Here is a 21,693-nt window from a genome sequence, read left to right on the forward strand (position 1 = left end):
AGGCCCACGGGAAGGCCCATGGGACAGGGCACTCCTAGGGGCTGGGCTCCCCCTGAGCTCTGTAGTTACAGGATCCGAGGACCCCTGGGGGTCAAATGCTGAAAACCAGTTCAGGAGCAGAGGGGGTGGCTGAAGGCCTTGGCAGCGGGCAGCCACCCAGCCCGCCCAGCAGTGCTCCATCACACCTGCCGTGGGGACTCATGCAGGCGACCCAACATCCCATTACATATTATTCCCCAATCATCCAGCTTAAGACATGTCGCCCCAACCTGCTGAGTTTGGCCAGCCTCTGGCAGGCAGGACACATGCCTGCTGAGTGCAGGAAGCATCTATCCTGCGTTTGTGTCACCTCCGCCAGGAAGCCCCCGTGACTTCACCCTTCTCTGAACATTCACTGCCTCACGTCACAGCCCGTGGTGACTCTGCCCAAACAGGTCAGGCACCACTGAGCCATCTTGTCCTCTAGGCCTCGGCCTGGCCTGCTAGGCCCAGTTTTGGCAAAGACTCCTGCTAAGCCAGTTTATGGGGAAAGCCCCACCGAATCCCATCGCTCTTCGTAAGCTCTGCTCCCTCCCAGTAGTCACAAAGTCTCCTTGGCTGTTTTTAACAAGGGTGGAGTGTAAATGTTTTTCTTTGATACATGGAAGTGCCTGGATGTAGCCTTGGGGCGCCCAGGGCCTGCCCTCCGTGTACAAGCAGCTACTCGCTGTCACTAAGTCCCCTCACCTCCAACCACTAAAGAACGGAAACAGCAGGGACATGATGGGGGACACGGCCCTGAGTGGGGCGTTTGGCGTCTCTGACCTTGTAAACCATCGCGTCACTGACAAGAGCACCGCGCAGGATCATGCCGCCGCCCACCGTTTGCACCTGGGACAGACACCCCCAGTGAGTGGAAGGGGCCTGTCTTAGACGGAGGAGAAAGACGCAGACACGCTGTGGGGGCTGAGCTGTAAGGGCTCCTCCTGGAACAGTCGGCTCAACGCACACCTGGGCCTGGCCTGAGACCTGCCCTGCTTGGCCAGGCAGAGCCCAGCTCTGGTCCCAGAAAACAGAGGCACACGTGGAGGGCCAGCCGCCTTGGGCCTCAGAGACCCGCAGACGTGTCTCTGCTCTGTGGTGAGCACACCACTTTGCCCCGCTTCACAAGCCCAGCCCTGGCAGGAGCTCCCAGAGGGCTGGGACGGAGCAGAGGGGCTCAGCGCCCACTCAGCCTCCAGAACCAGGGTCTCCAGGGGGGCCCAGGCCACAAGCACGTTTGTGAGGTGTGAGGTCAGAGCCACGTGACACATGCCCAGCCCACCCCATAAAGACCCAAGACTCTGAGGACGTGGGCTGGGCTTGCTTCAGGCTGCAGTGTGGGGGGCTCAGCTCCTGTCACAGCAGGACCCGGGCCTGCCTTGAACCCTCCAGGCCCAATCTTCCTGCTCTCACCCTGGGATCCAGCCTGCCTTCTCCCCACGCCTGCGGCCAGGCCCCGCACCCTCTACGAAGCCCCTCACCAAGGCTGTGGCCCCCGTGGCCCTGCCCCAGGCGCACAAACAGGCCTGCGTCTGTGCTCCTGTGCCAGCCGGCCTCAGGCCATGTGTGCTCTCTGCTGCCAGCACAGCTCAGGCCCCTACCAGGGGCACAGATGGGTGGGTGGGCGGATGGGAGGGAGGGAGGGAGGGAGGGAGGGAGGGAGGGAGGGAGGGAGGGAGGAGGAAAGGAGAAAGGGGTGGAGGCAGGGAGGACAGATGAGTAGACGAATGGAGGCAGGGAGGCAACGGGGAGCAGCCGACCACACAGTGCTCCAGGGTAGGGGTCATTGTGTGGCCATCTCCACGTGTCCTGGGCCGTGAGGCTGGAACAGCGTAGGTGTTTCATAAGCAGATGCTGGACAAATAACCACTCAGGACCAGGATTTGCACCTGGGACAGACACCCCTGGTGAGTGGAAGGGGCCTGTGCCTCAGGGATCCTGCCAGCACAGCCTCCGAGGACGCACAGGGGCGGAGCTGAGGACGCCACAGCAAGCAATGCCCTGGGCTTTTCGTCTGGTATTTGGAGATGAAATTAAATTATCCTCCGCAAAAAAAACGAAAAACAAAAGACAGGAGGACTGGGCAGCTGCTCCCTCCCTCCCTCAGAGGAGGAGGAGGCAGCCCCCCCGCAGAAGTAACTGATTAGAACCTGCCTGCCTCGTGGATTTTATGAGAATCTGAGAAGTGCAGCCCCAAACCGAGCCTCGTGAAGATAATGAAGACACAATACAGGACTCTGGGAGTTAAGGGGAGCTCCTGCAGGGGGGTGGGGGTGGCGGTTTCTGAGCCACGCAGGGGCTAGAGAGAGGAGGGGCTGGCGGGTTCCCCGAAAGGCCAACAGGGGCCAGAGCAGGTGCCAGGCCCGGGCCTCCTGGGAGTAAGATGGGGTGCACGGCACTGGTGCCCCCGCCAGCCGCACTACCTAGCATGGTGCCTCAGAGACGGCCCACAGCCCCGGGGCCCCTGCTCTGCACAGGCGGGACCCTGGGCGGCTGGGCAGTCGGAGGGGAAGAAGGCTCGGCCCTGCTCACCCGACCTGCTGGGGGCCCTGCTGGGGGCCCTCCCAGACCCTGAGCAGAGGCCAGGACTGAGCCCCCACCAGGCACGAGCGGGCGACCGGCGTTTGCTGAATGACCGAGTGAACGGGTTATGGCCCAGACCCTTCCCAGGACTCGCTCCGCCACCTGGAGCCCCACGCCCTGTGGAGCTGCCTCCACTGGGGGAGACGCCAGAGGCACCGACAGCCCACATGCAGGGACAGCCCAGATCCAGGAGTGTGACCACTCCCGGGGGCAGCGCTGTCCAGGGCTCCCTGCCACAGGGCTGGGAAGGGTGGTCTGAATCCATCAGAGAGTCAGAACCTTCTAGAATCTGGGTCCTGGGCTCAGGCCCCAGGCTTCTGGCTCTCGGGAGAGCCTGGGCCATGTGTCACCTCTCTGATGCGTAGTCCAGGCACCATCAAGAGAGAAGGAAAACGTTCCGAGGACGGCAAAGCAGCTGTGAGGGGCGGCGGGAGGGGCCCGACACTGGCAGCACTTCCTCCTCCAGTCCTGGGACCTGGCCGCCCTGAACGCAGGCTCGTCCCTTCTTTCTTTTCTTCCTTCCTTTCCTACTGGATGAGACCTTGGCATCTCAAAAAGATGCTGCGGCTGTCTTCCCCACAACACCCAAGTTACAGGATATGGTGCAGGGCCCAAGACGGGGTGAAGGTCAGAGACACGAAGAGTGGGGGTGGGACCGCGGGGCAAGGGCTCTTCCCAGGACAGCGTTCGGCCGGGCTGGCTGCTGGGGCCCTGTGTCCCCGTCCTGATGCCACCACTGGTCCTCACACTGTAAAGCGGGGGCCCATCTAGGCTCATCAATGTCCCTCTGACGTGGGTCCTACGAGTCTGGGGTCCCGTCTGTGCCAGCCTACCAGCGACCTCAGGAGAGCCAGGTCTCCAGTGCCTCAGTTTCCGTCTCCGCCATGGCTAGATGCAGGAGGGGAAAACAGACTAGAAAGTCCCAGCAATTCTTACAGATGAGAACACAGAGGCTGGAAGCAGATCGGCCTCGGAAAGCCCCACGGCTAATGTGTTTACCTGTCCGTCAGTCTTCCCTTCAGTCTCAACCACTCAAAGAGCAGCAAAGCGGGGTTCAGGCAGCTGCAGGCAGGCCACCGCCCTCACCGTCAGGGGGCCAGGGGACGCACAGAGGGCACACAGGAGCTCCAGGCGCCCACTTTGGCCAGAGGGTCCAGGTGGGGCCCAGCACCCACCGCCCCTCCAGGAGTGCCACACGCCTGGCTGAGCCGTCGGGACCCTGCCGCGCAGGCTGCCAGGCCAAGCGGCCTGATTACAAATGATGGACAGGAGCCATGCCAATCAGTTACCGGCACCGGGCACGGCTTCTGGGATCTTCATGAGCAAGAAAATCCTGACCTTGTTCCAATAAAGCATTTACAAGGTCTCTTGTTTCAAAACTGCAGGTGGCCTTTATCTAATTCCATCTACCCTGAAAAAGTAAACATGAAGATGCGAGGACATGGACGCCGGACACAGGGAGTGCCACGCCTGGACGGCGCCCACCCACAAAGGCACATTTCAGGCCTGGGGCGGGGGTGGGGTGGTGGGGCACTGAGAAGCCTGCGGTGGGGGGCCAGCCAGAGGACTCCCGCTCTCACCCCCGTAAAACAGACTCTCAGGTCAGACATGCCAGGGCTCCCAGCCATTACATCATGTTTCCACGTGGCCTGGTGGTTACACACACAGGCCAGGCTCACTGGATCAAATCCTGGCTCTGCCACTTGCCAGCTGCCTCAGTTTCCCTATCTGAAAAATGGGTACAAACAGCACCTATGTGGCAGGACTCTGAGGACCCTGAGGTTACCAGGGGCTCAGGACAGGGCCCCCACCCCCAGCATATCAGGGGAGGACGTGCTCCACCAACAGGACCCAGGGTGTCCCCAGGCAGGCTGTTGCCGCAGGGGGCCTTGGGGGCATCTTCCAGAACACATCTGGACGGGTCAGTGCGGACGCCTCATGGGGGGGACAAACTCTGCACATGCAGCCCCAACCTGGGGTGTCCCATGAAGGGCTGAGTTCTGGGTTCCAAGGAGGAGGTGACGGGAGAGTCGGGGGCACCGGGTTTCTCTCTGCCTTTCTCCAGATGCTGTCACGGGTCACCCAGTGTGAGGGCTGATGGCAGTGGCATGAGGGGCAGGGAGGGGTCCCTGAGAGGGCTCTTCCTGGGCACGCCTCCCACGAGCTTCTGGCAGCTGGTGTAACAGACCAAGGACCGGGAGGCCTGACAACACACACTTAACAGGGCTTGTTCTGACGTCAGGAGAGCTGAGTGGGTCATATGGGCCAAGGTCAAGGTGAGGGCAGGCACGTTCCTTCTGCGACTCCAGGGGAGGACCCATGCCCTTAACTTCCCAGCCTCTCGGTCTCTCACGCCACCAGCCTTCAAGCCCAGCCCTGGTCCTGCTCCAGGAAGCATCTCTGGGGCTGTACCCCGCTCCCGTCTGGATGGGGTGCCCTGCCTGTGTCCACAGCCCCGGGCTCTACAACTCTGGGTCCCCCAGACCCTCGGCCTCTCTGTCCACAGCCTGGGTGGGCAGACAGCCCCCAGGTCCCCTCCACTGAACAGATGTCTCTCCCCACGCCCCTTGTCCCACTGCCCACCACATCTAAGGTCCTCAGATAATTACACAGAGGACCACATGGCCCCACATGGTGCAACCCCACCCACCTTTCCAGCGCACCTGCGCCAGGGGACCAGCAGCCTGGAGAGGGCAGGCATATCCAGATGCGGCCTCCCCCTCCCTCTGCAGGATGCCTTCCTGCCCCTCGCAGGTGCCCAGTCAATGCTGTGAGCTGCCTTCCAGCCCCACCGTCGCCTCCTTCAGAATCCACCCAGGGACCCTGTGTGGCGGCTGGCCCGTCACATGGGGAGCCATGGTTACAACCCTGCAGTGAGCTTCGGGTTGGTGGGGAAGAAGGGGGGGGGGGTCTGTGCAGGGTATGTGCTCCTGTCTCTGACACGTCAGGTGAGTGAGGACTGGAGGTGACTCCAAGCTGGGCTCACAGGGCCACCGACAGCACTGGGTCCTCTGACCCCCACCCTGGGCTGCTCCCCTGAGGGTGGCCTCCTCCCCTCTAACTGTCTGGGGACATAGAGGAACCAAGAGTCAGTACACATTGTCAGGAGCGCTGGGGAAAGCGGGAAAACCAGCTGCATGGCGTCAGCACAGGATATACGTGACCCAAGGGTGTCATCAGGGCACTGCAGGTCCCAACCCCAGACACCAAGGCCCGGATCAGGAGACTGGGGTTTGTAGGGGCTGTTGTGTCTGCTGCTTGGTCAGAACCCAGACCCCGCAGCCAACAGAAACTACGCAGACAGCTACTAATACGTAACAGGTAAATTGGGCATAAAGGTGCACCACAGGGCAGCACGCACACAGAAAAGCAGGGAGAGAAGACGGAACGAAGAAACTGTGTCTCAGGGATTCCTGCTGGCCAAGCTGCCAAGATGAGGGTCCCAGGGATGAGCAAGAGTGACAGAGCACATACAATGCCACTCACAGTGGCCCCCAAACTGAACACTGATGCATGGCTCTGACAGGGGGTGTGGGATGATCCTGCTGCCTGCCCCACCGCCCTCTGACCCTCAGCCCCCCATCGCCCTCTGACCCTGACCTGTCCCACCCCCCTCTGACCCTCAGCCCCCCATCGCCCTCTGACCCTCAGCCCCACCACCCTCTGACCCTCAGCCCCCCATCGCCCTCTGACCCTCAGCCCCCCATCGCCCTCTGACCCTGACCTGTCCCACCGCCCTCTGACCCTCACCCCCCATTGCCCTCTGACCATAACCTGCCCTAGAAAGGAAAGCTGTACGTTTTAATGGCAACATAGCAACGCTGTTCTTGCCACTTGACCCAAGTGAGGCTGTGCCTGTTTTCCTGGTGGTACAATGCACAGGACATGACGTTTGCCATCTTAACTTTTTTAAGTGCATGGTTCAGGGGCATTAGATACAGTCACATTATTGTGCAGCCATCACTGCCACCAGCTCCAGAACTCTCCATCTTTCAAACTGAAACTGTCCCCATTAGGTAGTAACTCCCCTCCTCTCCCCCAGCCCCTGGCACCACCACCCTCCTCCGTCTCCCCGAATCTGACTCCTCTAAGGACCTCCTGTGAGTGAAGTCACACAGTGCTCATCCTCCTGTGACTGCCATCTCAGAGCATGATGTCCTCACAGGCCACCCTGCTGGATGGAGCAGGTGTCAGAATTCCCTCTCAGGCTGACTGCTCCTCCGTGTGTGGGTACACGCTGTGGATTCCATCCATCTGGGCCACATATTCAAAATGTGCCTTTTAAGGGACCCGGAAGCTGGGTGCGCACATTCCCGGCGTGTCCCAGAGCCCGCAGCAGGGGCCCAGAAGGCAATGCTCACGCGGCCCCCAAGGCCGTGCCCCCTCCGCTTTCCCTCGCCTTCTCTGAAACAACTTTATCACAATAACTTTCAGGAAAACAGTTTTTTGTTTTGTTTTTTTTTTTAAATTAGAGGAAAAATATCTGCTGGCACACGAACATCACTTCTACAGATCGACCAGCTTTGAAATTCCTCGTGCTTACGCCCTCCTTAAACCCACGGAAAATAGGCACCGCTTTCAAGATACATTTCAAAAGCTTTGGAACAGGCTTTCCTAATACAAAAGTTAAGATTCAAACAGTAACACACACTAATTCTCCAGGAATCGAGCTTAAACAGAGCAGAAGGGGAGCTAATGGATGTCCTGTAAGAACCACGGCGGAAGGTGCATTATCATACTTAAGGATTCTTTTGCATAATCTTGCCACTTAATAAGGCTACAAGATATCATGCAGGACAAGTTATAATTTATTTGGCTTGGAACTCAGCTGCAGTTGGAGCAAATCTCCGTTCTTAAAGGATTAGGGCCATATTGCCACCATGGCCTGTGCGGACGCCAGACACTAATTAGCCAGCACGAGGGGCTTCTGGGTCCCCAGTGGCACAGGGCTGGGGGGCACGTCTGCCAGCGGGAAGACCTCTCACTGCGAGGCTGAGCTCAACACCCAACCCTGGCTGCGTCACGTCTCGTCTGTGACACACTGGGACGGTCCTGGTGGCCCCCACGGAACCCCACTTGGCTCGGCTCTGCCCCAGGAGCAGCTTCTGGCTGCCCTGCCTGGCAAGGACCTCATTCCCACTGGCGGCTGCGTGTGATTCCCCCACCTTTCTAGTAGTCCTGGCGCCTAAGTGATCCCCCCACCTCAGCCACGGGTGCTGGAGGCACAGAGGGACCTAGGGGCAGTCATTTGGGGGCAGGTACTCCCCTGAAGTTGGAGCTGGTCTCCTTTCAAGGCCCCAGGGGGAGGTGTGATGGTAACTCTGCAATCTGGGGCAGTGAGGCTGCAGACGAGGCCCGGGCACACGGCGGATACCTGCTCGGAGCCCCAAGTCCCAAGTGAGACGGGCTCACCACCCTGCCAGGGCCTGGGAGGGGGGTGGTGAGGGGCTTCTGTTTGCTGGCATTTATCATAACCAGCCTCCTAGGAAACCATGGCTCTCCATGGAAGGACTTGGGTAGACAGGAAAAATAACACAAACAGCTAAAAATAATACCAGCACGGTCCGAGCGCTGGGGAGAGGCAGGCACGGTGAGTGCTGGGCGCTGCCCGCCCCCTCCCTAGCAACCTCGGACTTGGCACCGCTGCGGAGGCCCCAGCCTGGGCAATAGGACAAGGAGAGGTAATGGCACTGGAGGGGCTGTTAGCAGCCCTACGTCGCAGACTGGGAAGTGGAGGCCCAGCGAGGCCGTGCCTCCTGCTGGCCGACCTCAGGACCCTGACCTCCAGGACCCCCGTGCGCTGCGTGTGGAACCTCCAGTTGGAAAAACACTGGAGTTCCAGGGGGGTGTCACTCGAAATGGGGCTGGGAGAAGACAGTCAGCCCCACACGGTCACATGGGGTCCTGATCAGATTGGGCCGTTAGAATGTTTTCCCGCAGTTTAGTTAACTAGCCAGACACCCCCATGGCCACTCCCATCAGTCTACACCGCAGAGTCCCCCCACCCCCAGCCCAGACAGCCAACTTGGAACCCCCAGCTATTGTGTCAGGACAGCCGTCTGCCAGGCTTTGGCCACACCGGCCACCCTGCCTGAAAAACCACGTCCCCCACCTGCCGGCATCATTAACGGAGACCCATGGGGAAGTCACTGCCCCGCCCCGGGCCTCAGTGTCCCCATCTGTGAGGTGAGGTGGGCCACTCCAGATGCTGTCCCAGCCGCTGCCACCTTCACCTCCAGCAGCTACGCTGCTAATCGGTTACAAGGCTCCTGCTACAAGCCTGCGTGGACTGAGTGTGGGCCCAGGCTGGCCTGTGCACACGGACTGGCTCAGGGAAATGGGGACAGCCATTCCCCAGGTGACACTGTGGATGGACGAGTGTCTGCAGACCAACCCCCGGCGCTGCTCTGGTGCTCACGGGTTCCCCAGGCACAGCTCACTGCCATGGCTGCAGGGAGCATGGACGCCCTGCTACATCCCTGTCCCTCGCTCAGCAAGCTCCCAGGAGGCCCCCCGGGTCCAGTTCCTGGGCTGGGGGCTCCGTTCGCAACAGCCAAATATCACATGGGATTACCCCAAGGGCCCTGACCCAGCGAGTCCCCTGGCCATACTGACAGACCCACCAAGTTCATCCCACAGAGCACAGGTCCCTGAATGTCCCTTCACCTGTGTGTCCTCTAGGTTTTCCAGAAAATTCAGTGTGCACTCCAGCTGTCAGCCAACAAGGGTGCTGCCCCTGTGACAACCTCAGTCTAGGGACCCATGGAGTGCTGAGGGGCCAAGCCCTACCTCACAGCCCCGAATGGATCAATAGGGAGATCGAGAAGACGAGGAAGGCGTGGGACCCCAGCCCCCCAGCCCGCTCCGCTTCTGAGAGTGGGAGGGAGGGGCCCCCACGATGGGCGGCTCAGCCAGAGCCCTGGGCACCGTCCCCAAGCGCGTGCCCACAGCCAAGCACCGCGCTAAGTTCCCTTCCTATATTCACTCATGTCTCCCTCGCCACCACCTGGGGGCACCTGCTGTCACAGCCTCAACCACGCTGCTTCAGAGGAACTGAGACACAGGGAACACGTCCCCAGAGTCACACAACCGGGAAGAGCAGAGCTGAGACTCAACAGGGAGGCCAGGGGCTCTGGGATCTGTGACCCCGCCAAGAGGGGCGTTTGGTGACTGGTGAGCTGGGATGAGCTGGTCCCTGGGGAGCTCATTGGCACAGGGCCCTGTGCATGGCGGGGCTCACCTAGGGACACCCCAGGAGCCACCCAGAGCCCCTCACCCTGCAGGGCTCATGTGGACGCCCTCCCAGGGAGCCCCAACCTCGCATGCAGGCAGATACTTGCTGGGGACTCCTCTTGGACAGCCCTGTGTCACACCCTAGCCACTTCTCCTATGGAGAGTGTGTCCTGGGTGTTCTGCTTGGGGAGGGAGATGCTGGCCGGGCCGGCCCCCAGCCCACCTGCCTCACAAGCAAGCCCTCCGCCCTTGCCCTCAGCCTCACCTCCGGACTCTGGGGAACATTATGTGACGTGGACAAAGGTGGGGCACACACAGAGACCAGTCCTCACCTTACAGAGTAGAGGGGCTGCTGCCAGGAGGTCAAGGTCACAGACAGGCATCTGGCCCACCCCCTTCCCTCCACCCAAAATGGGGTCAGGCCCCTGCAGGCTACCCCTTGCCTCAGACCCCACCCTCCGGGCACACGCCTGCCCCCGTCTTCTCTCGCCTGGACCCCACCATGGCCACCTCCTACATCTGCGTCCCCTCCTAATCCAGCAAGCAGCCTCCCTCCACAGCGAGGTCCCCTCAGAACCTGCAGGCACCTGTGTGTCATCGCCCACGGCAAGGTCAGAACTGGACGCATCAGGAGCTGCGCTCCAGGTGGGCGCTGCCTGCGAACGACCTACGAGCTGCCCTGGGATGAGAGGCTGGGGAGCCGGACCGGGGGGCAGCCTGCGATCTGGCCTGGGGACCCCCGTCCTGCCCCCATGCCTCTGGCTCTAACCATTCTTTCCACCCACGAGGGACCACCTTCCATTCTCAAAGATTCCTCATCCCCTTTCCTGCTCACACCCTCCCAGCAGCAACAGGAAATAACTCAATACCCTCATCGCCAAGCCACACACTTAATGGAAAAGAGAAACACACGCGGTCCAACTGACGTGAGTTAACGCATTAAGGGTAAATCAGGAATAAAGAGAGTCAATATTACAATCGTATTTTTAATAACATACCAGGTGACTCCTAAATGGGCAACAGCCTATTCCAACTGGAAGCAGAAATGCCTTGGAGAAAGCCAGACACAAATGTCAAACTGGTTTTCGCAATTTAAAAGGAAGGAGGGAGGGAGAGAGGGAAGGAGGGAGGGAGGGAGGGAGGGAGGGAGGGAGGGAGGGAGGGAGAGAGGGAAGGAGGGAAGGAGGAAAGGAGGGAGAAAGAGAAAATTATCGTTCCGACGGGCACCTGCCATGGATTCCCAGCGCCGGGCTCCCAGTGGCACCGTCCTGGGCCCGTTCGGTCAGCTCAGCCCCCAGAGGGCAGCCCCCACGTAGGTGGGAGACACACGCCCCAAACGGCCCAGGACCTCCCAGTGCAGGATCCAGGGGCTCCCTGGAGGTTGTCCCTTCCAGCTGCCACTCTGCCACCCCTCCTACAACCGCACCGTCCCACAGCCACCAACAGGAGAGCTCCCAAACGACGTGGGAACGGACTGGAAGCAGGCTGGAGCTCACTGCTCTGCTCTGTAAGGCTGGGGCCTCCGGCCTGGGGTGCATTCTCCTCCATCCCCCACACCACGTGGTGCGTTGACTGTGGGCCCCCAAGACGGGTCTACACAGGACCTCGAATGTGGCCTTAGCTGGAGTAAGTGTCCTTGCAGATGCAATTAGGGACCTAGAGATGAGGTCATGCTGGATGTGGGATGGGCCCTAACTGCAGTGACCAGGGAGGAGAGAGACATGTGAGACAGGGAGAGAAGAGGCCATGTGACCCCAGGCACCCACAAGCCAAGGGACGCCAGGCCCACCAGAGGCTGGAGAGGGGCCTGGAAGGACCATGAGCCTCCAGGAGGACCCAACCCTGCCAACACGTGGTCTGGACTTCTGGCTTCCAGAGCTAGGAGACAATAGACATCCGCTCCTTTAATTTCTCATCCGTGGTCCCTTGTGACCCAGGAAGCTAATGCACCCACTTCTCCATTCCTGGGTCTACTGTGGAGTCCGCACCCCTCACCTGAGGGTGTCTTCCTCTTTAGCCAGCCTAGACACCCGAGGAAGCGACTGCCACCCGCCCGCGCCTGCAGAGCTCTCCAGAATGCCCGCGGCCCGAGCGAGACCGACCCGCGGCCCACCAATCTGCGGCCGAGCCCACCCCCACATCCCAGGCTCAGTAGCTGCTCTGGAAACATGCGCTCAACCCGCGTTCCACCACGATTTCACCATATGGAGCATCACTTAACTATAGAAAGGAACTCTGATCTCCTTGTAAAGGAGATGCCAGCACCACTGCCATAAATAGAAGGTAAGCATAAAAATAAATACACAGCCATTAAAATGAAAAATGCCCGTCCGTGCCCCACATAAAGCCATCTTGCATGCCAACGGCGGTTCGTGCCCTTGCCTTGGGAAACACGGAATTTATGCAAGCAGGCGCGGTAAGGATTTCCGGGCCGTGTGCCCCAACCCTGACCTTCTGGGGAGACTGGTTTCTGCCTCAACCTGCAACGCAACAGTCATCACGTTTGGGGGTCTAGCTGCCCCGACAGGAGACCACTGATGGGGTACGTGTACCATCCGGGCCCCCTGAGACAGAGGGTGGGAGGACAGAGAGACCCATTGGCACATGCAGACTCACGGCGGACACCGCTCTACCGTGTGTGTGTCCCATCAGTTTCCCGCCGTACACATTTCTCAAACTCGTGGCTTAAAACAGAACTTCATCTCCCACAGTCCTGGACACCAGAAGTCCACGACCAAGGTGGCAGCCGGCACCCGCTCCCCCAGGGGCTCTTGCAGCCTCTGGTGGTGGCAGGCGTCCATTCGCTCGGGGCCACAGGGCTCCAGCCTCTGCCTCCACCTTTACATGGCTTCTCCCTGTGTCTCCTCTCTCATGAGACACTTGCCACTATACTTGGGGAGGGCCCTAACGCGGGATACCTCATCCCGAGATGCTTACCTTCCTCACACCTGCAAAGCCCGTTTCTAAGTAAGGCCACGTCCACAGGTTCTGGGTGCCTCTACAAGCAGACACTTCCGCTCCAGCTCTGCTCCTCACACAGGGCCCACTGGGTCTGCAGCTCCCCCAGGACACACCAGCCTGGCATACAGCAGGCGCTCAATCTCTGCACATGCAGCTTGGCCAGCATGCCCGCCTCTCAAGGTTGTCACCGGGCAACTGGCCCAGGGCGTGGGGTGCTGTGGCTGTGCAGGTGCTTCCCGGGGACGGGCGGACACAGACGCTCTGGGTCTGCAAAGCAGAGTTGTTGACAAGCGAGCTCTGGGTTCCTGTCCCAGCGAAGAGAATCACAGGGACTGTCCATGGCTTCTGTACTCGGTGAGAAAGATGATTGGCTAATAAAATCCACCTTCTCCAGGTAGAAGCCCGTTTTGAAAACAGTGTGTTTTAAAGGCTGCAGGCTTCATCTAAGTATGCACAGGGCAGACCACGCGGGGTCAGGGGTGGGTCTGTGTGGTCTGGGGTTGGGCTGTCCTGCAGGCTCCAAGGACGGCACAGTCACTGGAACCTGGGGCCTTCTGGAACCCCAGCGCTGCCCGAGCTGGGCCTTAGAGGCAGGCGGGCAGGCAGAGGGACCCACCATCAGCACGTCCAGACCAGGTTCTCAGCAAAACACCACCGTCACTCCAGGAGACCAGGGCTCGGAACCAGCCACTGGCACCCACAGGTCACAGCTGAGTCCCTGTGGTGTCACCCTAAGTCTAACACGGCCAACATTGAGGATGGCATCTGCCCAGCCTGAGACCTCCGATGGGCCCCCTTCCTGCCGGGACACCCACGACCTGGGCTTGGCTTTCTAGCGCATGCAGCTGGGGCCCCATACAGAAGCAAGCTGTGGCAGGGTGCGAGGCGCACGGCACTGACGCCCCATCTTCAGGTTCCTGGCCCTGGGGCCTTGGCCCAGACCCTGCACTTTGTCCTTGAGTCTCCTCAATGGTAAAGTGGTGAAACAACCACAGCCTCCTCGCAGGGTGGACGAGGTGACAGGAGGTGACAGGTGAGAGCCATCCGTGGTCACCCCACCAGGCCCACTCCGCCCCAGGACCCCCCACGGGCTCCACATGTGATGCTCTGAGCTCGTAAGACCCGACAAAGCCGGGATGTGTTTCCAGGCAAAAGGGGAAGGAAAGGACAAGTGGGTTCCGCCTGGAGTGTGCGGGGTGGCGGGTGGGGGTGTGAGAGCGGCAGAGGGGGTGCCGCCAGCACCACCACCCCTCGCCAGGGAGCCGGTGGCCCAGGGGCCCCTACACGGCCCAGGAGCCAGCAGACCGGGGACCCCCCGGGCCCCTGAAAGCCCCGTCCATTGACCAGGAGTCCAGACAAACAGTGGAAGTGAAGGCCTCCAGCGCCTGCCTACGTGCGTGGGCTGTTGTCCCAAATGTCCACCTGTGGCCCACCCCCGAGTGGCTGGGCATCGCCAGGACGCAACTTTTCACTACAGAGCGGTATTCCTTCTGCCACAAACAGGGGCTGCAAGGGGGGCGAGAACCACCAGTCTGGGGCCCCTGCCCACTGGGGAGGCCAGAAAGGGGAGCCAGGTTTGCGATGGACTCTCGTGCTGCTGGAACCAGTGTGCCCACGGCATCTGACAGCCACGGGCACCACCCATGTCCCGTACACGACAGGGCACACCACGTCTCGTGGGAGGAGAGCCCCCATGGACACGGCGTCTCACCAGGCAGAGCCAGTCCTGCCTGCTAAGGAGAATTAGACGCAAAGAATGAAAACTGACCCGCACACGCCACCAGGCAGAAGGAACAGACACACACGTCACTGCTAACAAGTGAAATGCTCCCGCCACCAGCCCCAGGTGGGTGGACCATGCGCCACAGTCCAGGTGACATGAAGTCAAGTAGTTGAGAGCAGGCTGGAGACTCAGCCATGATGCCCCTTGGGGTCACCCCCGGGCAGCGTCCTGCAGCTATGACCCACTATCTCCAACGTCACATGGGACTTCAGAGCTGAAAAAGGGTTTTCAGGTGGTCGGGGCGGTGCCCACCGACCTCTCCAGGAAGACCGTGAGGGGCCAGGTGTGTGGGGTGACACTCCCTCTGCCTCCTGCAAAACTGTGTTTGTACAAAGGGGCCACGTGCTTGCCGTGGGCTGTCAAGGTGACCCAGCTGAGCATAGCGGGTGGACTGGGCAGGGCAGTCAAAGACTACACAGGACGGGAAACTAAGCCACGCACCCACCCTGAGCAGCCAGTACTGCTCCGCCCGGCAGGTAGGCAGTGCGGGCAGGCAGTGTAGACCGCAGTGTGGACCAGCAGTGTAGACCGGCAGTGTAGACCGGCAGTGTAGACCGGCAGTGTGGACCGGCAGAAGCCAGGCCTCCTGGAGACACGCCCTCCCTGCTCCCCACCTGCGGACCTTTGTCAGGCCCTCTCCACACAGGAGTAGCCAAGACAAGCCTGGCACCTGGAAGGTGAGAGCTGCCTCTTGAATTTTTCACCAGGTCACTGCCGAGGGACGTCCTTCCGCTCCCGGGCCCCTTGGGGCCCAGCTGTGGCCGGCAGCCTGTTAACCGCCCCCTGCCTGCACCCTCGTCAACAGTATGTGCTGCTCTCATGCTGGCACTGTCCCCCAGCACTCCGTGACTAGGTCATGGCCAGGGGTAGCAGCTAGAGTCCAGCTAACCTGCACCTGACTCTCCAGGGCCTCCACGCACCTGGAGAGCCCCGGCCACCCATACCTGCTTCAGGCTTTTTTCTGGCCACCTCCTCCAGGACTCTGCATGGGTTGGACTTGTCCCCACCCTTGGCCGCCCTTCCCCCTTCTGCTAGTCTTGGGGGTCCCTTTCCTTATGGGAAGCCCCTCTCTGCAGAGATGTTCTGGAGGGCCTGTGAGTCCCGCCAGAGAGGGAAGGGATGTGGGCCAGGCTGCAGTCAGAGCACTCGGGAGGGAGGGAGGGAGGGAGGGAGGAGGGAGGGGGGAGGAGGGAGGGGGGAGGGAGGGAGGGGGGAGGGAGGGGGGGAGGGAGGGGGGAGGGAGGGAGGGGGGAGGGAGGGGGGGAGGGAGGGGGGAGGAGGGAGGGAGGGAGGGAGGGAGGGAGTAGGGAGGGAGGGAGGGAGGGAGGGAGGGAGGGAGAGAGGGAGGGAGGCAAGAGGGCCCTGCCCTTCCCCTTGGGCTCCCTGGGTCCAGGACTCAGCGTTGCAGGGACTGCTGGCGGCTACAGCTGAGCACCCCGCTCCCACCCCACCCGGCTGAGAGTCAGCTGGAAAAAGTAGCCAGATCTCAGGGGGTCGGGAGTGGGGTGGATCCAGACACCATGGTTTCAGCACCTGGAGGCAGCTACATCTGAAGAGATCAGTTAACATCCTGTTCAGGTCAGCGAGTCTGGGCTGGGCGTCTGCCCCTTTGCACCCTGAGCGCACTCCGCGATCGCGAGCCGCACCACCTGTCCGACATAACCAGGAGCTCACCTGCCCACGTGTGCTGGCTCAAGCACGGCCTGACAGCAATACTCACAGCTACAAAGTGCCTGGCACGGGGCTAGAGGCCCATCTGCAAGGGACCCTCATGGCCACCCTAAGCTTCAGCTTCTATTATCCTTTCCATCCTGCTGAAGAGGACACTGAGGTTCCTAGTGGCCCAGTGACTTGCCCGTATCACAGCAAGCTGGCTGCCTAATCGAAGAGGCCATCTACACAAACCGCCTGATCCATGGGCCTGGGATGTGGGGGAAGGTGGGTGTGCAAAGAGCCTGGGCGACCCCCATGCTGAGGTCCTGCCTTAGGACCCACACACAGAGGAAAAAGAAAAAACACGAGCCCGTGTGTCAGCGCAAGGCCCTCTGTGACCTTGCAGGGCCTCATGTGCTTCCTCTGTGAACACGTACCTTCCACAGGCCAGGACCCACCCACTGCAGGTGTGTGGAAGCTTCCAGAGAATCCTCACCCTGCAGGGAGTCTGTACGGGGTACTGAGGCCAGGGCGGGCAGTGGACGTGGGGACCTCTACCCCGGCCTGCATCCTCCAGGCTGAGATGCTGCAGGCACACAGGTGCGTGTGCGTGCGTGTGCGTGTGTATGTGTGTGTGCACATGTCTGTGAGGTCCTGTGTGCATGCGTGTGTGGGGGACACAGATGGGCTACTTCCCCCAGAGCAGCCAGGCCAGTGACAAATGGAGTCGGGATTAAAGGAAGAATTCCCAGGAGGGACAGCTGGTCACCCTGCAGCAGGACGAGGCTGTGGGCTCATGAAGGTCCCTCCCAAAGCAGCCCCACGTCCGGACACCGACCTCGGTGTGAACAGCAGCCATGTGTTCCAGCCACACGCACACACACACGTTTGACATATACTCACAAAAGCTCGTGCTCTAACACGCCTCCCCCCGTGCACGCACTTAAACGTGTGCACCACATGTAGCTATGGGTGCAGGGATGCCCCCAGCACACCGTCACCCGACCCTCTGCTCCCCAGCGCAGTGCATTTGCAGTCAAGCTCACCATGGACTGACTGTAGTTCCCATGCCTGAGCCCTTGACGTATCACCACAGAAACACACGTGCGTGTTTAATCAAAAGCACCACATACACACGTGTACACAGTGTCAGCAGTGGAGCACTGTAGGGACACACCGAGCCCCCGCCTTCCCCAGACACAGTGGCACTGCCAGAGGACGGGACGTGCCCCCTACTGTGCCCTCTACTCCTGCTGCCAGAGGAGGGCCAACACCATGATGTGCCGACCCGTGAACGGGGTGCTCAGACTGTCCCCTGCACGGCTCTCAAACGCCATTTTCGGGACAGAAGCCAGGTGGCAGATGGGTGAGTTCCCTGCGACGCCGGTGGGCAGCCAGCCCTCAGTCGGCCCCGTGTGGGGGCCCAGGCAGGCCACCGGGCCTCTCTGAGTTCCTCGGGACACCCGCCATGCAGGCTGTGGTGAGCCATGTCACGTCTGAAAGGTCACCTCCGTTACCAGTCCTTCTATGTTTTAACTTCTACAGCTGTCAGACACTCAGTGACGAGGTTCCCATTACGGTTCCTGTGGGATTTATTTAGATTCTGTCACAAAAGAAACGATAGTAAATGATGACAAAGGAGTGGGTTATTTTTAACGCCTTTTCAATTCCACCTCTCCCCGCATCCATTCATATATACCTGGCCTCTGAAAGAGCCTGCTGGGGGGCTGGGGGCATGTGGTGTGGCCCCTCTGCAGGAAGCCTGGAGACTGGGGCACCTGAACAGGCCAGGGGCCCCGCAAGCCCGGGTGAGGTCTCCGTGGGGCTGTCGGGGCAACAGGGCCGAGCGTGTGGACCGCGGCCTCCTGAACCCTCGGCCACCTGCCAAGCATCCGGTCCCCCACTCTTCTGAAGTCACAGATGCTGAGAATGGGGCAGGCGCAGCCTGGGGCCCAAGCACCACTCCCACAGCCTCACGTGGGTCCCCGCACCTGCAGGCTCTGCCCTGCTGACCCCGCTGGGACGCGCACCCAGGTTTGAACTGGGGTGCTTGTCGGCATTCAACCAACATTCCTGATGCCGAGAGCGCTGCTGTGTCAGCCCTGAGTTCTCTCCCCATTTCTTTAAATAAACTGACGGACAGAACTGGCATGTGAACGCTCTGTGTCAGCTGCTTATCTTGTGACACCGACAGCCATTAACGATCAGTGCACAGAACCACGGCGTTATCACAGACGGCCATTCAGGGGACCTCAAGGGGTACAGCATGCCCCCCCCCCCCAGTCACAGGTTCGCAGAATTCCACTTCGCTGCCAGAATAACCAGCTGACAAAATAAATGAAAGTTGAATCCTGTTTACTCAATGGACAGTCAGCCCTGAGGGCCACAGGACAATTCAGAGAGCACGTCTGGAAGGCAGGCCGGGTCCCCCGCATGGCGGCCGGATGCACATGCTGCCCCCCCGACAGTGCTCACCTGCTGGCCCAGCTCCCACACTCCCCTGCCACCCGAGCATTTAGAGACTGAAAGCTCCAACCCACATCTGCAGGAAAAGTCACGGGAGCTCCCCTTCACCCCGAGGGGAGGGCTGGCCCAGGACGCCCAGGGTCTGCTCCTGCCGCTGTTGGTCCCAAACCCCAAAACCTCGCCTCCCAAGCGGCCTGGCCCGACGAAGCGTCAGTGTCCACATGTCCCTGCTTCCCTGTTGTACTTCTTCATTCTTCCCGGTGCACTAAGCACAAGAGTAAAGGCCTGGGTCTGCACAGTGCTATAGTGTTTGGGAAGAGGGAGGTGGAAAACATTTTATCATTCCAGCTATTTCCTTAGCTCCGTGTCTGCGAGCAAATACAGTTCAGGACATGAGAGAATGGCTTCCCTCTGTCCTCTGCTCACAAGCGCTCCACTCCTTACTTACGCTGCTGGATCTTAAATCACATTCCCAAGACACCCCTCACCCCTTCTGCTTAGACTGTAGCTGACAAACACACAACACTTGCATTCACTGCAAAAGATGCAGGCCCTGGCTTGCCAGAGGAGGATTGGCATGTCCCAGGGGGCAAGCAGGGGCAGGTGTTGCCCAGGCCCCGGGGGGTCCCCACCCCACTCCTCCGGTGGCCATGCCCGGGGGCTTCGCCCTGGCCCCCGGCCACCTGGGCCAGGCCTGACACACAGCGGCCGGACCATTCTTACAAAGGCTGCACCAGCCAGGGCTGTAATTAGGGACCACAAAGCACCTCTCTCCCGGTTCACCGCCCTATTCATCTTCGCAAACACTGGAAGACAGACTGGCCAGAGGGGGACAGATTAGCCACAGGGTGACCTGTTTCTCCACACAAAAGGCGAAGTACGGAGAAACGGCTCCCTGTGATCCCCATTCTTCACCCCGGAAAAAAACCAGATTCACGGAAATGGCGATTTAAACAGCTCTTTCCCACTCACCCACAGACAACAAGTCACAATTGTCTGCACGCCCGCCCCGTCCCCTGCCCCCCTCCCTCCCGCTGGCCAGCTCGCTGCTGGAAGAAAGTGGACTGAAGCCTGCAGCCCCAGGCAGGAGCAGCCCTGTGTGCCCCTTCCCTGCCCCGGGAACCAGGGTCGCCCCCCACCCTCCCCAAGGCCTGCCTCGGCCTCCTGACCCCTAGGGGCCAAAAGGGGCGTCTCAGAGAGGACAGACTGCCGCTGCAGTCCTGACCTGTCAGAGACGGGGTTGAGGGTTCCCAACCCCACGGAGAAAACGCCAGCATTCCAGATGAACACACAGGGCTCCCCAGGACCCTAGAGGCTGTGCGGGGAGACGCTGGGCTCCCCCTGGATGCCGCCTGAAAGACACCAGCCTTCCCTCGGAGCGAGCGCACACCGCTCCAGGCCCCACGCCCCCCCTGCCTATTCGCACACTGCCCCCCAGAACACTGACACGGCACTTCACGGTAAACGCCGTGGTTACTGAGAAGAGCTCTCCATAACCCATCCACAAAAACGCTCCACTCTGCGAGCACGGCCATTCTCTTACATGTTGACCTGCCACACCTGCCATTTTCAAATCCGAAAGACAGACACTCTTCTTCTTGACCAAAACACACCGTCCTTAGGACTTGCAGCTGAGGACGGCAGTGCTCGCAGAAGACACCGGAACCGACTGGTCGGTGCCCACCGGCAAGCGGAAAGGCAGCTACCAGAGCTTTACTTTCTTCCTAAATCACAACTTTAAAACCAGGGACAGTTCCCCTCACGGCAGAAAATCCCCACAGGCCCGGCACGGTGGACCTTAGAGAGAAGCACTGAAACTTTAGCACACGTGCTGTTTTCAAAACAAACGTCCTGAAAAAGAAAGGTCGTGGGAAGGGTAAGGAACTTGTGACCAAAACCAGGCCCAGCTGCACAGGGTCCCCCTGCCCAGTGGGTGGGTCCCGGCTCCCCTGGCAGACGACACAGCTGAGAACAGCCCTGGGTGTCAGCCCCGGGGCACCACCAACCCACACCGACCCACCCAATCCCGGAGCCAGTCTGTAAGCCCGTCGTGGAGAGGGCTGTCCCCGACTTCACGAAGGCCTCAGCAGCCCTCACGAGCAGGCCAGGCCTGCAGCAAACCCCCGGGATATCCGCCTGTCCCTTCAGGGCTTGGACCCAAAATCAAGAGAGGGAAGTGGACACCAGGACAGAAAGGACCAGGCCTGGAGCTGGCCTCCCACTCCTACCTGCTTCGGGAAGCCAGCAGCTCATTAATTAGAAGGGAAGCAGCTGCATGTTACAAACCTTCCTTTGCAGGGACCCAGCACTAATGAGGACCTGCCTGCATTACACAGCCACCAGCTCCCTCCTGTGCCAGAGGGCACGAGGTAGCGCTGGTGGCAGGGTACCTGGGGTCAAGGGCGCCCCAGCCATGGGCAGTGGGTGGGACTGTGGGCCACCAGTGCCCGGCCAGCCATCTGCAAGGGCCAGCCAGGCTGAGCTCTGGGTGCACAGGGCACAATCCAGCAGAGCCCAGCCTTCAGGGGCCACAAAGTTTCCAGGAGAGCCCAAGTGCCCAGGGGTCACAGCACCCAGTGTCCCTGTCCTGGCCTGTGGTGCCAGAGACCCCTTTCCCAGAGACCCCTCCAGCTGCCAGAGTCCCACTAACGTGCATGCCTCCACCAAGTCCCAAGAATGGAATCCCTGGGCTCTTGCAGGCACTGGGAGGGGAGTGGGGGGCCAAGTCCCTGCTCTCCAGCCCCTGTCCCCTGACTAGGTCCGAGAGGCGGCGTGGGGAGCAGGGTGCAAGCGCGCAGGCCCCTCCCCGCCCGGGCTCCAACCCGGCCCGGCCCGCCAGCGTGGAGCGCTGGTGCCATCTACCGAGGGCCCGCGGAGAGCGGGCGGGCGCCGCCACCAGTCGGCCGTGCAGGGCAGGCGACTGGCAGCGCGGCCTCGGCGTGGGCCCGGAGTCCCCGGCGGTGCGAGAGGCACCGAGGCCATCGCCACCGGCC

The 21,693-nt window shown here is 60.8% G+C and overlaps 1 protein-coding gene and 1 long non-coding RNA gene across 5 annotated transcripts in view; both read right to left on the reverse strand.

The window, feature by feature from the left end:
* The window catches only part of TAFA5 (TAFA chemokine like family member 5), a 171,375-nt gene that overhangs the window by 77,252 nt on the left and 72,430 nt on the right, over nucleotides 1-21,693 (reverse strand). The gene's annotated exons all lie outside the window — the stretch shown is intronic.
* LOC141568858 (uncharacterized) lies at nucleotides 17,334-19,736 on the reverse strand. Its single transcript, XR_012492092.2, has 2 exons — nucleotides 17,934-19,736; nucleotides 17,334-17,837 (listed from the first exon to the last, which is right to left on the reverse strand). It is a non-coding gene; the product is annotated as an uncharacterized LOC141568858 (long non-coding RNA).

The sequence above is a fragment of the Rhinolophus sinicus genome, chromosome 1 (genome assembly GCF_057876585.1).
Source record: "Rhinolophus sinicus isolate RSI-liver-muscle chromosome 1, RSI-T2T, whole genome shotgun sequence".
Lineage (NCBI taxonomy): Eukaryota > Metazoa > Chordata > Mammalia > Chiroptera > Rhinolophidae > Rhinolophus > Rhinolophus sinicus.